Consider the following 9,473-nt stretch of genomic DNA (forward strand, 5'->3'; position numbering starts at 1 on the left):
CTGTGGCTACTGGGTGGGTGGATATCCAACTAGTAAGTGCGCTGACTGGCATTCTCAGGAGAGGCAGAGAAGGCACTGTCCCTGTTTTCAAGGGACTCAGATTTTAGCTAGGGAGAGAACAAGACATGATAAGTGTTTTTTGTTTTTTTTTTTTTATATGACAACTGGGATATTTATTTTTAATTAATCAATTTTTTTTTTTTTTTGGCTGTGTTGGGTCTTCGTTTCTGTGCGAGGGCTTACTCTAGTTGCGGCGAGCGGGGGCCCCTCTTCATCGCGGTGCGCGGGCCTCTCACTACCGTGGCCTCTCTTGTTGCGGAGCACAGGCTCCAGACGCGCAGGCTCAGTAGTTGTGGCTCACGGGCCTAGTTGCTCCGCGGCATGTGGGATCTTCCCAGACCAGGGCTCGAACCCGTGTCCCCTGCATTGGCAGGCAGATTCTCAACCACTGCGCCACCAGGGAAGCCCCGATAAGTGTTTTGTTATGCTTCCACAGCACCAAAAATTTTCTCCATCATAACAGAGCACTACTGACAGAATCCTCAAGCCTGCAGCTAGAGGGCTGAACTTGACCCCAAAATACTAGCATGACATTTAAAATAAATATGACATTTGAGACTTGTACACTGAAAAGTACAAACCATTGCTGAAATTAAAGACGACGTCAGTAAATGAAAAGATATCCGTGTTCATGAATTGGAAGATTTAATGTTGTTAGGATGTTAATACTACCCAAAAGTGGTCCACAGATTCACTGCAATCCCTATTTAAATCCCAGTGACGGTTTTGGCAGAAATAGAGAAAAAAAAATCCTACATTTCATAAGGAATCTCAAGGACCTTGAATAGCCAACATGTTCTTTAAAAAAAGAACCAAGTTGGAGCACTCACACTTCCTGCTTTCAAAACTTACTATGTTAATTAAAATGGTGTGGTACTGGCGTAAAGGGGGACATATAGACCAATGGAAGAGAATAGAAAATCCGGAAATTAGCCCTTGCATATATGATCAAATAATTTTCAATAAGAATGCCAAGACCATTCAATGGGGAAAGAATAGTCTTTTCAACAAATGGTGCTGGGAAAATTGGATATCCACGTGCAAAAGAATGAAGTTGGATCCTTACCCGATGCCACATACAAAAGTTAACTCAAAATGGATCAAAGACTTTAACTGGCTGTTCACTGTGGTGCCCACAAGCCAGGTACATGGCTGGCACTAAGTAAGTATTTACTGTAAGAGTAATACTAGCAAAGGTATGAGAGTCGGCCTAGGGTCACCTGCAGTTGGAATCTTATTTTAATTCAAGATGTGAGAAAAAGAACAACTGGAAAACTCCAAGTAAGTATAATGAAGGCCAAAATAAAAGGTAGAAAATTAAATGATATAGGGAAAAATGTTACAATAGAGAGGGAATCATCCAATTAAAAAAAAAAAGAAAACTGGCTTTTTGAGCCTAATAAAATTGACAACATTGTATAAGCACATTGATCACACACAAAAAAGCCATGAATAAAAGAAGAGGACAGAATTAAAGACACTGCACTGTTTAATATACAAATTTATGGACAATAAATCTGAAAACTTTGTTGAAATGGATTTCCTGGAATATTATAACTTTAAAAAGTGGTTTGAAAATAAAAGAATCTCCCCACATCCACTAGGATGGCTATAGTCAAAAAGACAGAAAATAAGTGTTGGTGAGGATGTGGAGAAATTGGAATCTTTATACATGACTATATAAATGGTGAATACAAATGGTGCAGCTGCTGTGGAAAACAGTTTGGTGATTCCTCAAAAAGCTAAACTTAAAATTACCATACGATCCAGCAATTCCACTCCTAGGTATATACCCAAGAAAGCTGAAAAGGAGGAACTCAAAGAAATAACTTATTCATCAATGTTCATAGCAGCATTTCTCATATCCCAAAGGTGTAAACAATTCAGGTGTTCATCAGCTTATGAATGGATAAACAAAACGTGATATATATGTACAATGGAATATTAGCCTTAAAAAATCCATTTGACCCAGTAATCCCACTCTATATACTCAAGAGAAATAAAAACATATGTCCACAAAAAACTTGTACACGGATGTTCATAGCAGCCTTTTTACAATTAGCTGGAAAGTGGAAGCAACCCAAATGTCCATTAAGTGATGAATAAGTAAATAAAATGTGGTGGTGTGCCCACACAATGGAATATTATTCAGCCATAAAAAAGAAATAAAGTACTGATATGTGTTATGACATGCATCGACCTTGAAAAAATTATACTAACTGAAAGAAGCCAGACACAAAAGACCACATATTGTATGGCTCCACTTGTGTAAGGTACCTAGAACAGGCAAATTCCCAGAGATAGGAAGTAGATTTGTGGTTAGCTAGGGCTGGGAGGGTGTTGAGGGGAGATGAGAGTGACTGCTAAAAGGTACGGGGTTTCTTTTGGGGATGATAGAAGTATTCTAAAATTGATTGTGTCGATGGTTGACACCACTGTGAATATACTAAAAGCCACTGAATTGTACATTTTAAATGAGTGAATTGTATAATGTGAATTATATCTCAATAAAGCTGTTTTTTACATGGCAAAAACATAATTAATAAATAAATTGAGGGAAAGTCCCTGAGACGACTGACGGTAGAGTCCATTGGGCCTCAGAGGCCCAGTCCCACCTTTCCACCAGCTCGAGGTTGACCGGCTGGGTCTATGGCCCAAGAAAGTCCCCCCAAGTGCGGTGTCCTGGGCCTGGAAAAGTTCTCCTCAGCTGCACCACACGTCCCCTGGTGGCCACTGGGCAGGATTGCCTACCTTCAGAAAATTCTCAGCCCATTAACAGACTATGGGAGTCACTTTTATCAGTTTTCTAAGATAAGCACAGTGAAAAAATATTTTGATGGCAGATGGGAGGATGTGGCCTCCCAAAGTCCCCAGCTGAAAAGTCCAGACATGCCTTAGGCCACAGTTTTGTAAGGGGTTCAATCCACTCTTCACTGCAAACTATCCAGTCCTGGCCTGGTAATCCCGGCACTGAATTATTTGAGACATTTGAATTGAAGGCAAACCCAAGGAGTTCAACTTACTCCTCTCCACTGAGAAAGATCCTCCATAGTAGACTTACTAAGGATATTTGATATAATCTAGAAAGTTTAAGAGTTGGGGACACACCCTGAGCCTCCATTTTGTAAGGGGGTCCATCCACGTGGTTGCACAGCAAACCATCCTGGTCTGCAACCCTCCACTGAGCTATTCCACTGAAAGAAACAACACACCTCAGATCTCGATTTTGTGAAAAGTCAGATCTACTAATCTCCATTGTAACCATTCTGGAATCTGGAATCCTGTCCTACAGTGTGGATTTACTCCAGACTTTAAGATGCAATCTAGAAGTCTTAGGGTTGGAGACATAGTCTGGGACTTGAGTTTGTAAGGAGTTGGATCTCCCTGTCTCCAATGGAACGATCCTGGAATCAAGCCCAACAGCGCGGATTTACTCAACACATTGCATGCAATCCTGAAGACAGAGTTGGGACCATTCTTTGGGATGAAATTTTTAAGGATTTGGATCTACTCTTCTCATTAGAATCATCCTGGAATCACACCCCAAAGCATTCCAGACATTCAGTATCTACTGGAAAATTTACAAGTTGAGGACACACCTGGGGCCGTGATTTTGCCAGGAGTTGGATCTATTTGAGGATTCACCCAACAGGATTTACTGGGAACCTTCCATACAATCAGGGAGACTGGGGTGCCAAAGCGTCCAAAAGGTCTGAGATGCTGCCTGGAGCCATCTTGTTGCCCCGCCATCTCCTTCCGGTGGGAAATGGCGGTTGGAAACTTAGAGAAGTTGGAACTTCGGCTGTTGAGTCTCTTGCACAACTTTTGCTAATTTTGTTTTAGGTATTTTATATCTTTTGTTAAGGTAAATGGAAATTTTTCATCGTTTTCTAGTTTCTGGACTGTAGGTATGCAATTGCTTTTTATTGATGGATCCAAAAACCTGCTGAAGTATCTTATTAATTCTAATAACTTTTTTTTTGGCCATGCTCTGAGGCTTGCTGGATCTCAGTTCCCCGACCAGGGATTGAACCAGGCCCCGGCAGTGAAAGTCCCGAGTCCTAACAGCTAGACCGCCAGGGAATTCCCCTAATTCTAATACTTTATTTGTATATATTCTTTGAAGTTTTCTATGTGAACAATCCCATCATCCAAGAACAATGACTGCGTGGTTTCTTCCTTTCTGATTCTTACGCCCCTGATTTTTTTACTTGTTTTACTGCATTGGTTAGGACCTCCCAAACAACACTGAATAGTAGCAGTGATGGCTGGCGCCCCATCTCACTCCTGGTTGGAAGAGCTTTTTTCTAAACATCATGCCTTTAAGTATAATGTTTGCTGTAGATTGTTAGTGTTACCAAAAGCAAGTCGTGTGCCGGATGCACAGCGAGGCCAAACAATACCGAAACATCAGAGTTTGGAACAGAGAAAGGTTTATTGCAGGGCCATGTAAGGAGACAGCTGGCTCATGCCTTAAAAACCCTGAACTCCCTGAAAGCTTTCAGCAAAGCCCTTTTATGGGAAGGGTGAGGGAGGGGCGTGGTTAGCTGTTGCAGACTTCTGGGGTCAGATCCTTTGTTCTTGAGGTCAGGTCACGATGTTCCTATAAACCTCCACTAAAACAAATGTTAGCAAATACCAATCAGATACTTGAACGGAGAGACCGGAGCTGGTGAAGCTGTCGCCTGAATGGCAGTGTCCGTATATTTCGGTTGCTGAGGCCTCCATGGGCTGCGACCCATGGAGACTGCGGCCACCATTAGGTCGAGGGCTGGGCGCAGCCAGTGGGCGGCGGGGCAAGGGCTCTGGAGCTCTGCAGGACACAGCCCTCAGCCAGCCCCCCCGGGCCTCCCAGCTCACCCGCCAGCCTGAGGCCGGGAGGGGGAAGGCCGATCCACCTCTCACTGTGCTCTTTGCCGTGACCACTGGCGGATCTCCAACTGCTGCACGACAACGGTCTCGCGCTAATGGTCGTGCGCCACTGGGCACTTGCCAGCAGTTACGCACCTGCCCGCCCCCATTGCACTGGCAGATACACCTGCAGGTCAGGCTCTCGAGGCCGAGTGGGCACAGGCCTGTGCTGCCTCCTCGCCTTCTCCCCGGCCGCCTGCTTCACCCTCCTGTCGTAGTCATCCCCGCGGGGAGCTGAGCAGGAGTCATGGGTGGCCAGGCCAGGCTGGGGGCAGTGGCGGTGCGCGGGGCAGTGCAGCACAGGGCGAGCTGGCTCCGCCGGATGTGGTGCACGAAGCTGTGGCTCCTGTCCGGCCCCCCGCCAGGCTTGCAGCAGAGCCCCGGCCCGGGACGCGGCACTGCTTCCATCTGGAGCCACGGTGCCCGGAGCTGCTGCTGCCTCAACGGCCCCAATGGCCACCCTTCTTCCCCATATTCTTTTCCATTATGGTTTATTACAGGATATTGAATATAGTTCCCTGTGCTATACAGTAGGACCTTGTTGTTTATCCATTCTATACATAATAGTTTGCACCTGCTAATCCCAAACTCCCAGACCGTCCCTCCCCATCCTCCCCACCCTCCCTCCCTCTTGGCAAGCACAAGTCTGTCCTATATGTCTGTGAGTCTGTTTCTGTTTTGTAGATAAGTTCATTTGTGTCATATTTTAGATTCTACATATAAGTGATATCATATGGTATTTGTCTTTCTCTGTCTGACTTACTTCACTTAGTATGATAACCTCTAGGTCCATCCATGTTGCCGCAAATGGCATTATTTCATTCTTTTTTATGGCTAAGTAGTAGTCCATGGTGGATATAGATATAGATACATGTATCTTTACATATATATATATCACATCTTTTTTTTTTTTTTTTTGGCTCAAACAGGGATTGAACCCCGGCCCTTGGCAGTGACAGGGCAGAGTCCTAACCACTGGACCACCAGGGAATTCCCAACTATATATACCACATCTTCTTTATCCATTCATCTGTCGACGGACATTCAGGCTGTTTCTGTGTCTTGGCTATTGTAAATAGTGTTGCTATGAACATAGGGGTGCATGTATCTTTTTAAATTATAGTTTTTTTCCAGATATATGCCAAGGAGTAGGATTGCTGGATCATATGGCAGCTCTAGTTTTAGTTTTCGGAGGAACCTCCATACTGTCTTCCATAGTGGCTGTGCCAGTTTACATTCCCACCAACACTGTAGGAGGGTTCCTTTTTCTCCACACCGTTTCCAGCGTTTGTTATTTGTAGACTTTAATGATGGCCATTCTGACTGGTGTGAGGTGGTACCTCATTGTAGTTTTGATTTGCATTTTTCTAATAATTAGCAATGATGAGCATCTTTTCATGTGCCTTTTGGTCATCTGTATGTCTTCTTTGGAGAAATGTCTACTTAGGTCTTCTGCCCATTTTTGATTGGGTTAGTACTGTAGTATTTATTTTAAAAATCTGCATATAAATGGACTTGCACAGTTCAAACCCATATTGTTTAAGAATCAGCTACATATATATATGCTTCCATGTTTTAGCTATTGTGAATAATGCTGCTATGAACATGGGTCTACAAATAATCTCTTTGAGATTCTGTTTTCAGTTCTTTGGGGTATATATCCAAAAAGTGGAATTGCTGGACCATGTGGTAGTTTTCTGTTTAATTTTTTCAGAAACTGCTATACTGTTTTCTGCAACCAGCTGCACCATTTTACATTCCCACCAGTAATGCACAACAGTTCCAATTTCTCCATATTTTTGCCAACACTTGTTATTTTCTGGCTTTTGTTTTTTGATAATAGCCATCCTAATGATTATGAAGTGGTATCTCACTGCGGTTTTAATTTGCATTGCCCTAGTGCTTAGTAATTTTGAATATCTTTCATGTCTTATTGGTCATTTGTATATCTTCTTCGGAAAAATGTCTATTCAAGTCCTTTGCCCATTTTTTTTTTTTTTTAAAGAAGCCATCCGTGCTTGACTTTTTTTTTTAATTATTATTTATTTATTTATTTATTTATGGCTGTATTGGATCTTCGTTTCTGTGCGAAGGCTTTTTCCAATTGTGGCAAGCAGGGGCCACTCTTCATCGCAGTGCGCGGGCCTCTCACTATCGTGGCCTCCCTTGTTGCGGAGCACAGGCTCCAGACGCGCAGGCTCAGTAGTTGTGGCTCACGGGCCCAGCTGCTCCGCGGCATGTGGGATCTTCTCAGACCAGGGCGCGAACCCATGTCCCCTGCATCGGCAGGCAGATTCTCAACCACTGCGCCACCAGGGAAGCCCCTTTGCCCATTTTTGAATTACTTTTTTGTTGTTGTTGTTGTTAATTGAATTTTAGTAGTTCACTATGTATTCTGGATATTAATCCCGTATCAGATATATGATTTGCAAATATTATCTGTCATTCTGGGGGTTGCTTTTTTTTAAAACTCTCTTGAGAGTGCCTTTTAATGCACAAGATTTTTAAATTTTCATGAAGTCTTTTTGTCTATTTTTTCTTTTGTTGTCTGTGCCTTTGGTGGCATAGCCAATAAAGCACTGCCAAATCCATATCATGAAGGTTTTGTCTTATGTTTTCTTTGAAGAGTTGTATTGTTTTAGGTCTTACATGTAGATATTTGATTTTTGAGTTAACTTTTGTATGGTGTCAGGTTAGGGTCTAACTTCATTCTTTGCATATGGATATCCAGTTTTCCCAGCATCATTTTTTGAAAAGATTGTCCTTTCCCCATTGAGTGGTCTTGGCACACTTGTCAAAAATAATTTGTCCATATATGTGAGAATTTATTTCTGGTTTCTCTTTTATTCCATTGGTCTACATGTCTGCTTTATGCAAGTACCATGTTGTTTTGATTACTGTTGTAACTAACAGATTTTTTTGTGTGGAATCTTTAGGGTTTTCTATATATAAGATCATATCATCTGCAAACAGAGATACTTTTAATTCATTTCCAATTTGGATGTCTTTTATTTTTCTTGTCTAGTTGCTCTGGCTAAAACTCTAAGTACTATGTTTAATATGGTGAAAGTGGGAATTCTTGTCCTGTTCTTGATCTTGGAAGAAAAGCTTTCAGTCTTTCACCCTTGAGTATGATGTCTGATGTAGTTTTTTCATATATGGCTTGTATTCAGTAGGTAGTTTTCTTCTGTTCCTAGTTTGTTCAGTGTTTTTGTCATGCAAAGGTGTTAAATTTTGTCAAATGCTTGTTCATCACCAATTGAGATGCTCATGTGGTTTTTTTTTTTCATCCTGTTAATGTGGTGTGTTACACTGATTGATTTCTGTATGTTGAACCATACTTGCATTCCAGGAATAAATCCCAGTTGGTCATGACATATAATCCCTTTACTATACTGTTGAATTCAGTTTGATAGTATTTTGTTGAGGATTTTTGTACTAATGTTCATAAGGGATATTGGCCTGTAGTTTTGTTTTCTTGTAGTGTCTTTGTCTGGCTTTGGTATCAGGGTAGTACAGAATGAGTTAAGAAGTGTTCCCTCCTCTTCAATTTTTGGGAAAAGTTTGAGAAGAATTGGTGTTAGCTCTTTTTAGTTCTCTTTAAATGTTGGTAGAATTCACCAAAGGAGCCATCAGGTCCAGGGCTTTTCTTTGTCAGGGGATTTCTTTTTACTGATTCAATCTCCTTACTAGTTATAGATCTATTCAGATTTTTCTATTTCTTCATGATTTAGTCTTGGTAGGTTTTGTGTTTCTAGGAATTTGTCCACTTTCATCTAGGTTATCCTTTTTGCTGGCATACAATTGTTCATATTTCTTTCTTATAATTCTTTTTATTTCTGTGGAATTGGTAGTAATGTCCCCACCTTCATTTCTAATTTTAGTAATTTGAGTCTTTTCTCTTTATTTCTTAGCCCATTTATCTACAGGCTTGCCATTTTGTTGACTTTTTTAAGAATCAACTTTTGGTTCCATTGATTTTCTCTATTGTTTTTATATTATTTTGTTTATCTTGCTCTAATCTTTATTGTTTCCTTCCTTCTGCTAGTTATAGTTTGTTCTTCTTTTTCTAGTTCCTTAAGCTCTAGATTTAGGTTGTTGATTTGAAATTTCCCTTCTTCTTCTTCACCTTCTTTTTTTTTTGGATGTGTTTATACCAATAAATTTCCCCCTTAGCACTGCTTTTGCTGGCTTTGGTGTGTTGTGTTTTTGTTTTCATTCATCTCTAAGTATTTTCTAATTTTCCTTGTGATCTCTTTTTTGATACATTGGTTGTTTAAGAGTGCATTGTTTAATTTCCACAATTTGGTGAATTTTCCAGTTTTCCCTCTGTTATTGATATCTAACTTCATCTAGTTGTGGTCATAGAAGATACTATGAAAAATACCTATTTAAAAAAAATCTACTGAGACTAATTCATGGCCAAATATATGATCTTTTCTTCAATCTTTTTTCTTTCTGCTCCTCAGACTCAATAATTTCCATTGTCCTATCATCAAGTT

The sequence above is a fragment of the Eschrichtius robustus genome, chromosome 3 (genome assembly GCF_028021215.1).
Source record: "Eschrichtius robustus isolate mEscRob2 chromosome 3, mEscRob2.pri, whole genome shotgun sequence".
Classification (NCBI taxonomy): Eukaryota; Metazoa; Chordata; class Mammalia; order Artiodactyla; family Eschrichtiidae; genus Eschrichtius; species Eschrichtius robustus.